Source organism: Triturus cristatus, chromosome 2_1 (genome assembly GCF_964204655.1).
Source record: "Triturus cristatus chromosome 2_1, aTriCri1.1, whole genome shotgun sequence".
In the NCBI taxonomy this organism is placed as follows: Eukaryota; Metazoa; Chordata; class Amphibia; order Caudata; family Salamandridae; genus Triturus; species Triturus cristatus.
Window position 1 is genome coordinate 419916530 of NC_140581.1, and position 19455 is coordinate 419935984.

Genomic DNA, 19455 nt, shown 5'->3' on the forward strand with positions numbered 1-19455 from the left:
CGCTATCACTGTGGCCACCGATGGAGGTAGATGGAAGGGCTTTCCTTGAGACAGATTGCCCTCCACGCTCCACCAAGACAGATCCGCCGCAGCTTCTCTGGAGATCCTCACAGACTCCCTGAGATCTCCATTGTGCTGATACCACTGCCTGCGGAGGCACCACTAGAGCGCCCTCATGTGCCAGCGTGCATGGTTGACCAACAGAATGCAGGAAGCAAACAGACTAAGCAGACGAAGGACCTTCAGGACTGGAACGACCGCTCCATTGTAAAACAAGGGAATCATTTCCTGTATGGCGAGAATCCTTTGTGGAGGTGGGAATGCCCGACATACAGTAGTGTCCAGTACCACCCCTATGAACAAGCAAGTTGCGCTGAGAGGGCACCAGGTGAGATTTGGGCACGTTTATCGAGAAACCCAATTTGTACAACAGCTGGGTTGTAACTTGCAGTTGATGAAGATCCTTCTCTTGCGACTCCGCTTTGATCAGCCAGTCATCCAGATAGGGGAAAACTGGAATCCCCGACCTTCTGAGATGGGCTGCCACCACTGCCATCACCTTGGTGAAGACTCGAGGTGCAGTTGTAAAACCAAACGGAAGGACCGCAAACTGATAGTGTTGTGACCCTACCGTAAAACAGAGATACTTCCTGTGCGACCTCAGGATGGGGATGTGGAAATACGCATCTTGCAAGTCGATCGACACCATCCAGTCCTCCTGTTGCAACGCTTGAAGAACCTGCGCAAGGGTAAGCATCTTGAACTTCTCTTGCTTCAGAAAAAGATTCAAGATCCTGAGGTCCAGGAATGGACGCAGCCTGCCATCCTTCTTCGGAATCGGGAAATACCGGGAGTAGCATCCCTGACCCCTTTCCTGCTCTGGAACCACCTCTATTGCACCTCTTTTCAGCAATGCAAGGACTTCCTCCTGCAGGAGAAGAAGGTGGTCCTCCGAGTAAGCACCTTGGCAAGGAGGGTAATTCGGAGGAAATTCCCGAAAGGGAAGGGCGTACCCATTTTCTACAAGATCTAGAACCCAAAGGTCTGTAGTAACCAATTCCCAATCTTGTAGAACATGGGTAAGCCGGCCCCCCACAGGACCAACATGATCCAGAATGGTGGATCTAGGGCTGCTTTGCAGTGGTGGGAGGAACGGAGGAAGAGGAGGAGGAGGAGGAGAGCTGCCGACCTCGAGCACGGCCTCTGATTCTGCCCCTGTAGCTCTTATACAGGGTGTTCTGTTGCTGTTGTTGCTGCTGGGGCTGCCTATAGGTCCGAAAGGACGATCTACCAAAGCCCCTATACCTCCTAAAAGAACCCCTAGGTTGTGTCTGCAGACCCAGAGATTTGGTTGTGGCTTTGCTTTCTTTAAATCTCTCCAATGCAACATCAGCTTTTTTACCAAAAAGCCCAGAGCCATCAAAAGGCAAGTCCAGAAGAGTTGCCTGCAAATCAGGGGAGAACTCAGATGACTTCAGCCACGCACTCCTCCTTGTGGCAATAGAAGAGCCCATGATTCTAGCGACAGAGTCCGCAGTATCAAGGCCACTCTGGATAACCTGACACGCAGCCGCCTGAGTGTCTGATAGCACCTCATTAAAGTTCTGTCTATCCTCCTCTGACAACTTAGGGGCCAGTTGTTTCGCTGAATCCATTAGGGCATGGATATATCGGCCCAAAAGACAGGTGGCATTTGTTGATTTTAAAGCCATACTGGCAGAGGAGAAGACTTTCTTGGCTGATTGGTCAAGTTTTTTAGCATCCCTGTCACTAGGGACCTGAGGAAAGGCACCTGAAGATCTTTTAGAACAAGCAGCCTGAACCACCAGACTCTCCGCAGAAGGATAGGAAGTTAGAAAGTCTGGGTCCCCTGGAGCAGTTTTAGAGACCACAGGAGCTGAAAAGGGCTTACGCCATACCTCCAAGACCGGTTCAATGATGGCGTCATTAAATGGAAGTAAGGGTTATGTTACGTTATTTTATGTTATAAAGGATTTTATAACGCGCTCAATTACTCGGGAGTGTCCTGGCGCGAGCAGTTATCGGAGAACCTGAGAGATGGGAAGTTTAAATCAGCTAATTAAAAAGGAAGGTTTTAAGTTGTTTCTTAAACGGACCGAGTTCCTGAATGCTCCGAATATTCAAAGGGAGAGAATTCCAGGCCAGCGCAGTTTTGACAGAGATAGACTGACCTCCCAGCCGAGACCAACGAAAATGGGGGATGGTCATCAAGTGTTGGGTGGATTTCAAATCTGGCACGACGTTACTAATTTTCTTGGGTGGAAAAACAGACTAACGCTAGCCACCCCTCTTTGGGATTCAGAGAAGTTGGGCGACCTGTGGAAGACGAAGGGGTTCGATAAGTGGGACATTATTGGGATCTCAGCGATTAAAGATGTTTGGGGAAAGGGGGAAAATAAGTCATTCAGCGCGCTTCAGAGTGAATATGATTTGGTGGATATTGAACACTTTCGCTATATACAGGTTTCACACTCGCTTCAGTCTTCATTGCCGAGAGGAGCTGATCCCCCGGAGGCCTCCCCCCAGAGGACAGAGTCTTGGATGGATACCTCCCAGATAAAATTATATCATTAATATACAAAAAGTTAATCAACCACATGGTAGGCCCCCTCACACGACTGCGAGATAAGTGGATGCAGGATGGGGTAGAGCTTGATAATGAGGATTGGCAGGCGGCGGTTTCCTCCCCCAAGGTGGTTGCCGTCCCGGCACGTCTGCGGCTGGTTCAGTTGAAAATCCTCCATAGAACCTACATAACAGGGCCTAGATTAATACACATGGGGTGGTCGGATGCTGGGGATTGTAAACGGCGATGTGGCCTAACCGGAACATTTATACACATCATCTGGGAGTGCCCACATGTCGGCCTCTTTTGGCGTCAGGTGAATGACACAATTAACAAAGTATTACATGTCTCCCTCCACCCCGTGGTAAGAAGGTGCCTCCTGTACATCTGGGAGCCCACGGACTTAAATGCGTCGCAGACCCAGTGGGCCACTCTGGGGTACATGCTGGCTAAACGAAATATCGCTCAACTGTGGGGGGCAGCTCACCCACCCACATTGGAGGGTTGGGAGAAAAATCTCGATTGGTGTATGTTCAGAGAAAAGACAGTGTATTTGGCAAGAGGGTGCCCTAGGAAGTGGTCACTTATTTGGAACCCGTGGAACACTTTTAGAGGAGAGATATGCGCACCACCTCGAAATGTTGATCATGATGACCCTGTTTTGCCGTGATGTTCCACTCATATGTACTGTCTGTATATTCTTCCATTCATACATGGTGTAAAATGTATACTGCTTGGCTCCTCTGTGCTGTACCAATCACCGGTTACTGTTTAATAAAAAAGAATGGTTAAAAAAAAAAAGTGTTGGGTGGATGATCGTAAGGCTCTATTGGGGACATAGAAGCTAAACCGTTTCCTTATGTATACAGGACCCAAACCATGCAGCTCTCTATGGACCACCGTAAGAGCTTTAAATTGCACTCTTTGGGCCACTGGAAGCCAGTGCAGGTCGCGCAAATGCTTTCTCACGTTAGATCTTCAAGAGATGTTAAATAGAAGTCTAACAGTGGCGTTTTGAATCGTTTGCAATTTTCTCAGCAAATAGCCGGGAATGCCACAATAGAAGGCATTGGCGTAGTCCAAGCGGGAGAGGAGGAGTGCCCGTGCGACCGTTTCCTTTGCTTGGCTAGGAAGAAGAGGAAAAATTCTTCTAAGAGATTTGAGTATGCCAAAACAAGCACCGGTGAGTTTCCTAACTTGCACTGCAAAGCGAAGATCGTCGCTGAACCATATTCCTAGGTTCTTAGCGGGCGCACCCACTGACTTCGGACGAGGAAAGTCATTCGGCCACAAATTTTCATGAAATGCAGGAGGAAAAGAGCCATATAGCAGCACCTCTGACTTATCCTCATTGCACTTCAGTTGGGCACGTGCAAGCCACTGAAACACGGAAGTGAGGCAATTCTGCGCTCGAGAAGTAGACAGGTCCCCATCGTTCCATGTGAATAGGAGCTGTGTGTCATCGGCATAGGCAATTATTTTCGCCCCAAGCCCCAGTTCTGACACAGAGGAGGGAGAAGGTAAAACCTCTGTAAGGAAGTTCGGCTTAAACTCAGCAGATGGTAGCTGCAGATCCAAAAGCTCCGCTGCTTCTTAAATAACTGAGTGGTAGGGAGCCACATCTTTTGAAGGAGTATCAGCTGGAGGAGTAATCTCCCACTCTGGTGACAAGTCCAAGCCACTAGCTTCTTTCAACTCCTCAAATAAATCATCAGACTCCATGAGCTCACCCTCTTCCATCTCCTCAACCTGGTACCTTTGTTCTTCCAGTACCCTTTGAGCTTCTCTCCTCGATCTAATTCTCACAACAGGCGTCGGTGGCGCCGTAACCGACTCGACGGCGCCAGAGCCGGCATCGAAACCAGATCCGGAGTCGAACGAGGCCGAGCCGGAGCCGGTGAAGATGGAAGCGGCGTCGATGTCCTTGATGGCGTCGCCAGGAAAAAAGGCATAAAAGGAGCCTGAGGGTAGGCTTGAGGAACCCAAAAGTTGAAAGCCATTGGACCCATAGGACCCGAAGGCACTCCAGAGGGGTACATTGATCTAGTGAAGACCCCATACATCGCATTTAAATAATGCGTTGGATCTTGACCCGGGAAAGGGAGGATATGGCTCAGGCTGAGGCATAACCGGACTCGGGCCGATCGGCACCGACGGTGGAGCCAGCGGAGTCGAAGACTCGTCTGGAGCCGGATCTTCCTCAACTGGAGCCGGAGAATGAGACGGCATCGGAGATGGAGCAAGAGCCGGAGAATGCTCCGGTAAAGCCGCAGGCGAGGTCAGGCCAACAGGAGAGGCAGGAACAGAGACAGGAGAAGGAGACACAAAGTCTTTACGACGTCGAGAAAGTGAGGTCGATCTCGGAGCCGCTTCCCTATCGAGAACCATGCCTCTTCTTCTTTTTGTGCTTCTTGGACTTTGAAGCATGCCCCGACGTCGATTTCGACGCCGACCTCGACCTTGGCTTCGATCTTGATCTTCTTCGACCTCTCTTCTCCTTTTCCATTCTGGCAATGAATAACTTGGCCTCTCTTCCCTTCAAGCTTTTGTACTCAGCAGCAAGAGCATCCCTCGACGTTGTGATCCGACGACAGGCACCGGACACAGTCCTCGTGCGGATCCGTGATGGACATGTGCTTCACGCTCTCCCTGCACGGCTTGAATCCGGACTTCTTAGTCGACATTTTCCAACAGGAAGCAAGAAGAAAGAGAGACACCAGCAGAAAAACAAAGTAACCAGCCACAGCTATGGAGAGTCCCAGAAAACGGTTAGCGTTGACGGCGCGGAAAAAAGGGAACTGACGTCATCATGCCGACGAGGTCTTCTTATGGATCCAGTGACGTCAGCGGAGCCGCGAGCAGAGCCGTGCCTCTGTGACGTCGTCCTCGTCGGCTTGGAGAGCTACAAAAAGTTACTGAATGTTGCTGGCGCAGGGGATACTCACAAGGTGAGGAATCCACTGGCAGATGTATCCATCAGAAATAGCAGACAACAGGGATTCAATCCAATCGTCTGCTACTCAGACCTTCAGTCTGTTTTTACCCCTCCATGAAGTTGGACCCCCGACCAATCAAAGCCTTGTATTAGCACCCTCACAGCATTCACATTGTCCAGACCGACGTAGTCAGTTAGTGCAGGACCAGCCGAACTTAGCAACTCAGGATTGCCATCAGACAAGAACACAATTGGCGCAAAAGCTATACTACCTGTAGCCGAGGGAAGCTCCAACGGCCCTGGAATAAAACAGAATAGCGACAGCCAATTCATCCGGACGCCCATACTAAGCACCATCGCAAATTAATCTGAAAGAGCAAACAGTACATGTACCAATCTCTAATATAACGGTTCAGCTGTGACCCAAGCATTATCAAATTGGTATTAACATTGCAGTACAGCTCAGAGAGTAACCACAACAGTCTTAATCGCTCCAATCTTCTCCTTCTTTTCAAAGTTATTCCAAATTTGACCAACATAACTTCAGAGGACATCTTGTGCATCGAATTTATAATATCCCTGGAATGTTTTAAGGGCAGGGAGTCCACAATAATCACACAGAAATCATCCACACTGGCGGAACTAATCATGAGCAATAACACCACGTTTGAAGACTGGGGTATAGGGCAGTCGAGACTCAAATATCTTTCCCCCTTAAAGCTTCAAAAAGAGCCCCAAAGCTTGCACATAAGTATCTACAGTGTCTTAAAGGGTATAGGGCACTTACAAACCACCCCCATACAGTGCACACTGAGCATATCAAGACAATTCATTAATACAGGGGTTCCAACTAGAAAAGTAATCATGGGTCGTGTGGAGGATAAGTACAAACCAGACTTGAGTTGGATAGCCCCCTTCCTCTCCAGCAACCGAGAATATCGCTCCTAGCCCCAGTAAACTGCTCATTAATTACAACACAGAACCAAAGATACTTTCATGGAACGTGGCTGGACTGTCTAGACTACTCAATCTGCCCCCTGCAAGATCCCTGATTGTAGCCTATGACTTACTTTGTTTTCAAGAAACCTGGTCATTAAGTCTAATAACTATACCAATGCTTCTAAGAAATCCAACACCCTGCAAATACAAATAATATATCCGGAAGGCCCACTGGTGACCTATCAACAGACCTCAACATCAGTTTAGAGTTAAAAGTAAAAAAGATCCCAACTGAGAATGGCATGATACAAGTCATCTTAATTGAGGGTGCAAAAATTATGAACCATAATATGAGAATTCTGCTGCTCAACCTTTATTTTAACAGCTTTGGTTTAATACATGCCAAAAAGATTGCATAGTTAGCCAACTCACTAGCAGGCGTTCTCAGTGATCACTCTAACCACTAGTTAATAATCTGCGGCGATTTATACTTCCATCACTGAGGGGATCCGATTCCTAAACACACTCCTGCAAGAACGCCGCTTGATCAACTACGGAGCTTGCTCAACAGATACAATCTTAAATCCATCCAACACACACTGGAAAAAAGTACTGCAAACCCTTTATTTCCCCAAACCTTCAGAAGAGCAAGTACACTAGACTATATGGCCATGTCACCCATTAATAAGGAGCAGCTGGTGACGTGTAAAATTCTGTTACTCCACTCGAGCGATCATCTCCCACTCTGCTCTGAGATACAATTAAAATCTATGGAGCATGACTGCTTGAAAACAATTGGGACTTCAAACAGGGATGAAAAAAAATAACTAATTCGACAAATAAAATTGGGCCCAGTCTCCCTGATAAAATTTGAATCCTGGAAATCCACTTGTGGCGCCATTCTTTAGATGCAAAATGGACAAAACCTACTTGCACATTGGGACACAATTAACGACATCCATACCATAATAGGTCCAAAAACTTCTACTCCTAGGCTCAAAGTAAAGCCCAGTTATCAAAAATGTCCAGTTACTGCTAGTCAGCAGAAGATTCCCAGGACTCAGAAATTTCTTAATAAGACACATGACAAACAACTTAAAACTGACTTATTACAAAAACTGAAGGAACAATTAAAAACGCACAAACAGCTGTTTTACTCACTTCTGGGCCAACGCAGCCACGCCGAGTTGTGGAGCTATATTAAAAATCAAACCTCCCATGTCAACTCACGCTCCAGCACAATTGAGGAGGTACAGTGGATACGGCATATAAACAAACAGTACATTACTAAAACATCTGGTCCTTCGTCTAATACTATTCTCTGTACAAATCTAGTGGAGCCCAATAAAGCCTTGAATTTTACAGCAAAACTTATTTCAAGTACCCTGTCAAGAATTAGAACTTCAGGAACGCCAGGCCCAAACGGCATCCCAGCCCAACTTTTTAACACTGACATAAATCTATGGACCTCCATACTGCTCCCACTATATCAAACATGCATTACGGCAGGACAGATTTCTGAAAACTGGAGAGGCTCAATACTAAAACATCTGGTCCTTCGTCTAATACTATTCTCTGTACAAATCTAGTGGAGCCCAATAAAGCCTTGAATTTTACAGCAAAACTTATTTCAAGTACCCTGTCAAGAATTAGATCTTCAGGAACGCCAGGCCCAAACGGCATCCCAGCCCAACTTTTTAACACTGACATAAATCTATGGACCTCCATACTGCTCCCACTATATCAAACATGCATTACGGCAGGACAGATTTCTGAAAACTGGAGAGGCTCAATACTCTAACCAATATTTAAGAAGGGCGAGAGACTGGATCCAGGCAATTACTGCCTCATTGCCCTGTTGGACATTGAAGCTAAGGGCTATGCCTCACTCCTACTGAAATATCTAGAGTTTTGGGTGGCAGAAAACAACCTGACCCCGTTTGGACAATCTGGCTTTAGGACCAATTCACCAACAGCAGATAATAGTGTAGCCATATCTTTTTTAATCCAACAATCCCTAAATTGCAAATTCCAGCCCATATAGGCATGTTTTATTGATTATTCATCTGCTTTTGACTCAGCGGATAGGAACAAATTGCGGCACAAATTACAGGATTGGGGCATTCCAAATAACCTGCTACAGGCCATAATGTCACTATACACTTTGACCTGGGTCAAGATTAAGCTTTCTGAAACTGTCACAACAGGGAAAATAATGACAGACAGTGGACTGAAGCAGGGGTGCGTCTTGGCCCCTCTTTTATTTAACCTGTATACAGCTGATATGTTCACTGTCCTAAAACACGCAAACCTGATTCCACCAAAAATTGGGCCTTTCAAGATAACATTAATACAATATGCAGACGATATTGTGCTACTGGACCATTCGAGAACAGGGATTCAAAAAGACCAACGTTGCAAAGACAAGTCAGGGTGTTCAGACAAATTAATAAGAAAGTAAACACTACCTGGACTTTGGGCCTCCTAAAAATCCAAAAGGCAAATGCCTATAACTATCTGGGCATGTGGCTGTCAACAAAGGGAGGACCCATCTAAGTCACCTTACCTTAAAAACAAGGCAGCGCTGATTACCATGAGATTAAGTCAGCTCAATACATCTCAATACAAGTCAGAGTCCATCTACAATCCCAATACAACAGGTCATCCAGGCCTCACTCTTACCAGCATTTAACTATGGCCGCGAGACCTTTCCGGAACAACTTACTAAGACAATTGACAAATTTCAACTTCAAGCACAGAAGAGAATTTTTATACTCCCACTCTATACAAGAGGTTATATGATTCGAGAACTGCAACCCGAAGCGCAAATGTGGTCCAACATGGGAGCGTTTTAAAAATATTACTACAGTACCGTAAATGCTCCCCCGAATACCATGAAATCTATTCTTAATCAGATCTTCAGACTAAAGTCAAATCCTTGGTCGGCTTACTTAATCAAATCAGCAAATACACTCTAAATAGATCTGTCGGTGTTAAATAACAAACTGTTTTCACACTCGGCCTTCAAAAAAATCCTCAAACAACAGGTAAAGACACAATCAAGGATTGCTGATATGGCAAAATTAAAAGTAAATAGCTCTCCGGTATTTGATGCAGTGGCCACTTCATACGTCACTCAAGACCCCCATATTTGAGACCATAGTCATAGCTTTGTGGCGCAATTGGAAAGACATGCTTAAAACATATCATGGCTGTAAAACTGACGTGCCTACAGACCAAAGAGCTGAATCCAAAATGTCACTCCCTTTCCATGATAGTTAAGTACAGACTCTGTAGATATACAAAAGAAACATTTAACCACCTCTTATGCTGCTGCCCCGCTCTCCTGAATGCTTGTCGCACTTTGCTTAAACCTTTGATTCTCAAATATGGGATTCAAACTTGTAAAGACGCCACAAATTTGTTTTTCAACATAATGGAGCCAAGCGACTTGGACAAATTTGGCAAGTATACCAGCCTGCTATAAACATTACTTAAGAACTGACAAACTGGAGTAACGCCTAAATCACTAGCGCAAAGATCTATTGGTTTCTACAACCTTGAACAATTGTCCCTTACATCTCTTCTGGTTCTATGTACATTAAGCACTACTTTACAAATTTTATCTACGTTTTATATACTTGAGTAAACATCGAAAACCAGGTATTATCTGGGTATTATTTTTCTCAATTTTTTCATTCAGCATTCAAGACAATAGAACTAAACACATAGTTAACCCAGCCATAGCATTTTTGTACATTAATGATCGACTTTCACCTTGTCTTTGCCCATGAACTTGGAATCTCTCGTTTTATTGTCAGTTGCTGGAACAGTTTTAACGGTGGCCAAGCAAGTTGTATATTTTTTAAACCAGTTTTTATGTATTTGTACAAATACCTGTCTTATATTGATGATTTTGTACATACATTGCTAAGATTTTAATTAATTATGCAATACAGAATTATGACTGACTGAGTGCTTGGTAAATGTATGCACATTCAACCATGCCACCGCTCTACAGATATCTGGAAGCGATACTCCAGCAAATAAGGCTGTAGAGGCTGAAATCTTTCTTGTAGAGTGTGCTGTAACCTTTGCAGGAAGAGGTCTTCCAGCTTTTTCGTGGCAAAAGGCAGTAGCTGACGATATCCAACGAGCAATACTGCTCCTTGAGAGAGCATAGCCTTTTCATGGAGACGCAAAGGATACAAGGAGCTGTTCTACCTTCCTGAAATTCTTTGTTCTATGAATCTAGAATTTTAAGCAACGCTTTGCAGAACCATTTCAGCAGGAGTTGAAGGATTTTCGAAGTATGTTGCCAGAATTATTCATTCATTTAGATGAAATGAAGTTGGAACTTTAGGTATCGTGGGTTCGTTCTCAACCTACCTTTTCCTCCTTGAACTGAAGAAACAGTTCAGAAAGCGTGAAAGCCTGAATTTCACTAACTCTCGTAGCCGATGTGAGAGTTAACAAGAGTGCAGTCTTCCATGAGATGTATTTCATTTATGCTTTATGGATCGGTTCAAAGGATGGCTTCATAAGTTGAGAAAGAACTGTGTTCAACTGTCAAGGTACTGCAGATCGTTTTAAAGGTAGAAACGCCCTGAAAAGGCATTTCATGAATTCCTCTACTATTCTTGTAGACCACATAGAAAGCTCTCCTGGCTTCCTGCAAAACCTGGAAATCGCAGCCAGGTGAACTTTGATCAATGAGTGTGCCAATCTTGACTTTGCCAAAAGAAGGAGATATGGCAATATTTGTTCCAGTGAAGAACGGAAAGGATGTATGCCCTTTTTAATGCACCAGTGGTAGAACCTCTTCCATTTTTCTGCATATGACTTATTAGTGGAGAAAGCTCTAGAATGCTGCAGAATAGATGTACATTCTGATGGAATGTCTAAATCTCTGAACTCATAGACGTGAGGTTCCATGCAGATGAACTCAAGAGACTTTATCTGGGGGTGAAGAATCTGACCATTTTTCTTAGACAGTAGTTGGCAATGGTCAAAAGAGAATGTGTGGGGATATTGACAGTATTAAGAGCTCCAAATACCAAAACTGCCTTGGCCATGCCAAGGCTACGAGAATGAGATGGCATGGCTTCTTCATCATTTTGCGAAGTACCCTTGGGATGAGTGGAAATAGAGGAAAAGCATATGCGAACATTCCTGTCCACTGCATGTGGAGAGCGTTCCCCTAAGATTTCCTCTGAGGGAACCGGCTGGCAAACTTTTCGCACTTTTTGTTGATCATGGTTGCGAAAAGGTCCGAACTCGTAGCGCCCCACAGTTTGAAAACTCGTTCCATCTGCTCCCATTCAGGTCCCATTTGCGACATTGACTGCTTGTTCTGCTGAGAGAATCTGCCCATCCATTGTCAACCCCTGGGGCAGGTTCTATCTGCAGAGATATCTTGTGCTCTAGCAACCATCTCCAGATTTCCTGAGCTTGAGTCGATAACGTGCAAGACCTGGTGCCCCCTTGCTTGGCCAGGTAGAACATTGTTGTGGGTTGTCTGTCCTTACCAGAACAGAAGAGCCTTGAATCCTTGGAAGGAACGCTTGCAGCCCCATAAAGACTGCCCTCGATTCCAAGAGACTGATGTGCATCTGTGTCTCTTGAATAGACCATTTTCCATGAATATGTAAGTTTTGGAGATGCGCTCCCCAAACGTCCACAGAGGCGATTGTTGTCATAATGTAGTGTAGTGAAGAAACCAGGCGATTTAAAGGCTGAATTGTAGGTTTAATCAGGTAGTACGTCTCACAATGAAGGGGCACTGGAGCAACTGACCACAATAAGAATGCAGAGCTCCAGTGACTCCATCAAATTCCAATTCATAATGGCAATACCACATGTAGCTGGGGCGTGTCGCCCCGAATGATAGGCCTGGAGAGACATTGCATTCTTTTTCCCACCATGATGGGGCCGGTTTCACTGTCTGAGAGATGAGAATGCCATAATTGAAAGAGACCTGAATCCACTGCATATCCAACTCTTCCTGGAGTGGTCTCATATGCAAGCGACAATTTGGTATCAATGGGATGCATCATGATAGCATTCCCAGCATAGACTTGTACACTCTTACTGAAGTGGACCTTTTTGCCTGCAATTGAGCCGCCATCTGCATTATCTTGCACCTTCATTCTGGTATGGGAATGCCTTCACTACTATGGTGTTTAAGACTGCCCCAAGAAAAATCAGCGTCTGACTTGGAATGAGACATGACTTCTCTACATTGAGCTGCAAACCCGGAGATTTGAAAAGCTGACGACAGGCCATGGTAGATTCTCTTGCAGAGCGAAATGTGGACCCTTTTACAAGCCAATAGTCCGGGTAGGGAAAAACCTGGTCTTCTCAGAAAAGCCGCTAGCAGTGCCATGCACTTTGTAAATACTCTGGGGCTGAACGGAGGTCGAAAGGGAGATCATTGAATTCATAGTGGCAGGAACTGATGGTGTTTTGCATGACTTGGAATGTGGAAATATGTGTCTAATAGATCAGGAGATGCTAGAAAGTCCCCCACGTTTACCAACAAGAGAATCTCTTGCAGCGACAGCATTCTGAATGGTTGTTTCTTGATATAACTTGTTCAGTCGTCTGAGATCCATGACTTGCCTCCATTTTCTGCATTTCTTCTTCATGGGGAAGAAATTTGAGTAGAAGCCCTTCCCGTAATTGTAGGAAAGAAACTCCCACAATTATCCCCTTCAGCAGGAGAGTCGAAATCTCCTGCTTTAAGAGAGTAAGATGCTGATGTGCCCTCTTTGAAGGTGGATGGCAAGGAGGCTTTTGGACAAAGTCTAGGGTGTGACCTCGATGGATGATATCCAACACCCATTTGTCCTTCGTGATAGTGTTCCATTGTTGGAAAAATTCAGACGGATGATGGATCCCCTGAGGCTGGTGATGAGAGGAGGTGGCTGGTGGGTGAAAAACGTCACTGGTGTCTTGAGATTTTCCTCGTTCTGAAGGTGGGCGCCGAGCTGACTGGTGGGTGTACGGTTTGGTGGGAGCACAAAACTGTTGCTGCTGCTGACCACTTTACTGTGGTCTATAACCCTGTTGGGAATAGGGCTGGAATCTGTGCGACTGAAAGGAAGGCTTCTGCTAAAAGTGCCCCCCATCCCCTTCCTCCACAAAAGGATTGATAATGTCTATGTTGGAAAGTACCTAGGGAACAGGCCATCTCCGTATCCACCTTGATTCCCTGTCGAGCCTCATCTACGTGCTTGCCGAAGAGATTCTGTCCATCAAAGGGCATGTCCAGGATTTTTTATTGAATCTCTGGGCAAAAAGATGTAGCCTTCAACCAGAAGGTCTGCCTGAATGCAATAGAACACAAGTCCATAGCTGTATCAATTACTTCTGAAGATGTTCGGGCACCTTCCTGCAGAAAGTCTTTCGCCTCCTTTTCCTCCTTTTCAGGAAGGTGATCTAGAAGAGGTGCAAGATCTGACCACACCTGGCAGTCGTATCATCCCAAAATAGCTATGGTGTTGGAGGCCTTAATGGATGTAGCCGACATATAGCAAATTGCCTGGCAATGTTATCTAGCTGTTTTCCCTCTCTGGCAGGGGGAGCTAAACAAGGGGCTGCTGGATTCCTGGAGCGTCATTGCACTGCCTGCATTATCACAGAATCCTGTTGAGGATGCCCAATCAAACATGCGGGAGCGGAATCAGAGGCTTTGTATTTCTTCTCTATTCTTGGCAACACAGCCGTAACTGAAGCCATGTTCCTCATCGGCTTCACCCCTTCCTCCCAGATGTTATCGACTATTGGTATGGATCGCACTGATTTTCAGGTAGAATCCTTAAAGTCATGAAAAAACATTCCATCTGGGTGTCAGGAAGTGATAAATCAAATCTTTTGGATGCTCTTTCCCACAACTCATGAAACCTTCCAATATCCCCTGGAGGAGAACTCGCTGGAGGAGGAGAGGGCGACGGTCAAGAAGGAGCAATATAGTCACCCCATTCCTGTCCGATCATGACTACATCTTGAATGAGCTCTCCTTCCTCTGGCTGATCATCGGGATCACTTTCGATGTAATCGTCCATGGTGGCAATACTACGAGGAGGTGGCCTTTCCTCCTGGGCTGGAGGTGGAGGAGTCGCCGGCAGTGGCGATGAAACATGCATTCCGGGTCTTCCCGGCGTGAGCGGAATTGGGGTATGAGAGTCTGGGAAACGCTTGTAGTAGTCGTGTAACATGTGCCTAAGATCAATGACCACAGAAATGGGAACCAACAGGGCAGCCATAGACACTGCTCCCGGTCGGTGACTGTATGTCTCTGTTTAAACAGCATCTTCCGTTTCTTTTAACTTATGCCAAACACGCCATGTGCGAATTTGATGCTAGGGACCTGTAAATTTTAAAAAACCTCATTGCATTGTTTTTAAGATATTGTTTAGAATACTGTGTCTGATTATTTGTAAAATATCTGTGTCAGAAACCCTTTACCTGCTGCTTCTCGCTTTTTTGCACAATTTGCTTTTACTTGATTTGGCTGGTCCCTGTTCCGCCACGGCTTGTGCCGACTGATGCGGAGGGACGTGAGGCCATTTCCGGGACGCTCAGGGCGGACGAGCAATTTCCGGTCCAACTAGGTTAGCGCTCCAGGTCATCATTCTAGCTGCACGCCCCGCCCATTCCGCCTATTTAAAGCGGCTCAGGGCGCGGACGCGCGCAGCCATAGACACTGCTCCCGGTCGGTGACTGTATGTCTCTGTTTAAACAGCATCTTCCGTTTCTTTTAACTTATGCCAAACACGCCATGTGCGAATTTGATGCTAGGGACCTGTAAATTTTAAAAAACCTCATTGCATTGTTTTTAAGATATTGTTTAGAATACTGTGTCTGATTATTTGTAAAATATCTGTGTCAGAAACCCTTTACCTGCTGCTTCTCGCTTTTTTGCACAATTTGCTTTTACTTGAATTGGCTGGTCCCCGTTCCGCCACGGCTTGTGCCGATTGATGCGGAGGGACGTGAGGCCATTTCCGGGACGCTCAGGGCGGACGAGCAATTTCCGGTCCAACTAGGTTAGCGCTCCAGGTCATCATTCTAGCTGCACTCCCCGCCCACTCCGCCTATTTAACGCGGCTCAGGGCGCGGACGCGCGCAGCCATAGACACTGCTCCCGGTCGGTGACTGTATGTCTCTGTTTAAACAGCATCTTCCGTTTCTTTTAACGTATGCCAAACACGCCATGTGCGAATTTGATGCTAGGAACCTGTAAATTTTAAAAAACCGCATTGCATTGTTTTTAAGATATTGTTTAGAATACTGTGTCTGATTATTTGTAAAATATCTGTGTCAGAAACCCTTTACCTGCTGCTTCTCGCTTTTTTGCACAATTTGCTTTTACTTGAATTGGCTGGTCCCCGTTCCGCCACGGCTTGTGCCGATTGATGCGGAGGGACGTGAGGCCATTTCCGGGACGCTCAGGGCGGCCGAGCAATTTTCGGTCCAACTAGGTTAGCGCTCCAGGTCATCATTCTAGCTGCACGCCCTGCCCACTCCGCCTATTTAACGCGGCTCAGGGCGAGGACGCGCGCAGCGGCACGCCGAAGGCGCGCCAAAGGCAAGCCCGTCTGCGCCCGTCCGCGCCTGACCGCCGCCAGACGCCCAGACCCACTGGAGAAAGTTGTAAGTACTACACCGCTATTATGCTGTGCTACTCGAGTGTGGAGCTCCATCTTTTAAATCCTTGTAGATTCTCTTCGCCCAGTGCTCATCAACTCCCTTCAGTGGTCCATGAGAAGTCCCACCCTGCAATTAACAGTAGAGAGGCGGCCTGTATTTGTCCCTTGGTGCCGGACATTCTTTCCTCGAATGCTACTAAAACTGCCCTGAACTCTCTGTCAGCCTTATATCTAAACGCCAGGTCCATACCTAAGCACGCGATTGAGCTCTGGAGCCTTTTAGATGAAGAAAAACCCGGAATTTGCTTTATCACTGAGACCTGGCTCCATGGTTTCTCATCAGCGAGCGTAGCTCTAGCGTTTCCTCAGCATTATCGTTTGACACGGCTAGACAGAGAGTCAGGAAGAGGCGGTGGTATTGCAGTAGTAACGGCAGCTCCGGCCGCAATCCGAGTACTAGATTCACTTTCCTCTATTCAATTGGAGATTCTAATTTTCGCATTAGATATCCCTGGCTCAGAATCATGGAATGGGGCATTGATATATAGACCTCCGGGCTCGAAGACGCATTTTGTCAATCAGTTGCTAGAATTTATTGCACCTCATGTACTAGCAGCAGATAACTTCATTCTACTTTGGGATTGACGCAGAAGGTGATGGGACCAACCCATTCGGCGGGTCACACCTTAGATTTAATATTTACAAACTCCTCTAAATTAAATATTAAATCTCCTTGCTCGGCAATATGGACCGACCATTTCATCCTTAAATTTAGTATGCAAAGCAACGATAGTTTAAAGAAAAACACTTGGATACGGTCTTGGCGCAAACTCTCAACGGATACATTTTTATCGCATCTTGAGCCTCTTTTACAAAGTGAGAAGGTCGATGCGTTAGATTCCGTTGCTAGTAATTTAGAATCCTCCATCTCAAAGACCCTCGATAAAGTTCTTCCTCTTACAAGGGTCTAAGTAAAATGCAATGCCTCACCATGGTTCACTGCGGCATTAAAAGCCGACAAACAACAATGTCGGGCCGCTGAACGCCAGTGGAGGAAATCCAAAACTGATGAACACCGCAGGAATTATATAAACCTCCACTCAATCTATATGAATAATATTAAATCTGCAAAAAGGGTCTACCTTACTCAGCGTATTAATAATGCAGCTCACTCGAGTAAAGAGCTGTATAAAATACTGAAGGAATTTACTGCTCCTCAGGTCGAGCAATCTTTTTTTGTGCCCACTCAAGACTGGGTTGACTCCATCGCTCTGTTCTTTGATAATAAAATCAAAACAATTTATGCCTCATTTTCCTCTCGGGCAGATGATCTTGGTTGTCATAACACTAACGTGAGTCAACTCAGTCCTCCGTCACAGTTAAATAATGTCCCTTTATTAACTGAGTTTGACCCTATAACAAAAATTGAAGTCAGCGAAAATTTAGGAAGGATTAAGACTGGCTCCCCAGCCGATCCCTTTCCCCCCCGCTACTGTGCCAAAATTCTACTACTATTTGTGGATATCCTAACCTCTGTTTTTAATCTGTCTTTTAACCAAGCCACGTTCCCGCGAAGGTGGAAACTGGCACAGGTTAAGCCTATCCTCAAAAAACCCTCAGCAGACCCAAGCGTGCCTGCAAATTATCGCCCTATTTCCTTGCTTCCCTATTCTGGGAAGGTATTGGAGTTTTTAGTTAATAAACGTCTCATGGCCCATCTCGAAACCCATAGGCTCCTCAATCCCTCCCAGTCTGGCTTACGTGCGGCCCATAGTACGGAGACCACAGTCATTGAAGTAGTGGACAACATCAGACTAGCCTTGGACCGTCGAGAATCTGCAATTCTGGTCCTTTTGGATCTGTCTGCAGCATTCGACACCATCTCCCACAGCATTCTCAAGCATCGTCTGTGGGAGATTGGTGTCAGAGGGAGGGCCCTGGACTGGTTTGAGAGTTATCTGGCAGACCGCTTTACTACGGTTTCCGTGGACGGGATCGCTTCCTGTTCATATCCAGTAACAGTCGGGGTCCCACAGGGCTCTAGCCTCAGCCCAATGCTGATTAACGTTTATCTAACACCTCTAGCCGATATCATCAGGTCTTATGGTTTTGACACACTATCATATGCCGATGATACCTAGCTGTTAGCGACCTGTGACCCTGACCAGTCTGACGTTCAAATTAGTTTCAAGAGCTGTTTGATTAAGATCAATGACTGGATGAATCTAAATAGGCTCCAATTGAATGGTGGGAAGACCGAGGTCATCTTATTTGGGAAGGCCGAACAGCTCTGGACCTGCGACTGGTGGCCATCAGAGCTGGGCACTTGTCCCTCGCCCAAGCTAGCAGTCCGTAATCTGGGTATCACAATTGATAACTCTCTATCCTTGAAGACCCATATAAACCAAGTGCTTGGGACTTGCTTCGGGATTATGCGTATGCTACGTAAGATCTTTAAATGGCTACCCATAGAAGCTAGGAAACCTTTTGTCCAGGGTCTTATCATTAGTCGTTTGGACTATGGTAATGCCCTGTTCACTGCACTCCACCAGGACTTACTCTCCAAACTTCAAATTCTTCAGAATACGGCCTCCAGGCTTGTTTTGAATCTCCCCCCTCGCACTCCCTCTGCCCCCACTCTAAAAACTTTGCATTGGCTGTCAATTCGCCAAGAGGGCGTTTTAAAATCCTTTGTCTCACGCATAAGATAATGCAGGGCACGGGTCCATTATATCTGGCGAAAAAACTTCAATGGTATGCCCCAGGACGCTCTCTGCGGTCCAGTTCTAGACCTCTTCTTGTCCAACCTCGTGTTCGGACAGCCCGTAACGGAGGTCGATCCTTTTCATACTTGGCTCCTATGCTATGGAATAGACTTCTCCTGGATCTGCTTTCTATAACGGACCATCTACTTTTTCGTAGAAAGCTGAAGACCTGGCTTTTTTCTCAAAAAGCGTAGATACATGAGCCTTTTCTGTCACTCCCCGGTTTCTTTGTCTTGGTTGCTAGCGCCTTGAGACCTTTGGTGATTTGTGCGCTTTACAAAAATCTTTGACATTGACATCCCCTCTCACATCTTGCTGTTCCTCATATGTTTCATATGGATAATGTTCCTGAAAAGAGTCATAACATTGCGGCTGATAGGTCCCTTCCATGTACTCCGAGGTATCCTGGATAAGATCCTGATCCTCAATATCTGTGTCTTGACATTTAACTTTCAGCTGCGACGGACTGGTCCAAACAGACTCTCATCCCCTGATTCCTCTGTATCCAGAAGATGAGATGGAGGTAGAGGTGATACCTTACTTAGATATGTCAGAACTGGAGACTTTTGGGCCTAT

General features: G+C 46.0%; 1 protein-coding gene across 1 annotated transcript in view; it reads right to left on the minus strand.

Annotated features, from left to right (window-relative positions):
* ADAMTS6 (ADAM metallopeptidase with thrombospondin type 1 motif 6) overlaps positions 1-19455 on the minus strand; it is a 1840341-nt gene that overhangs the window by 1399704 nt on the left and 421182 nt on the right. The window lies entirely within an intron of this gene.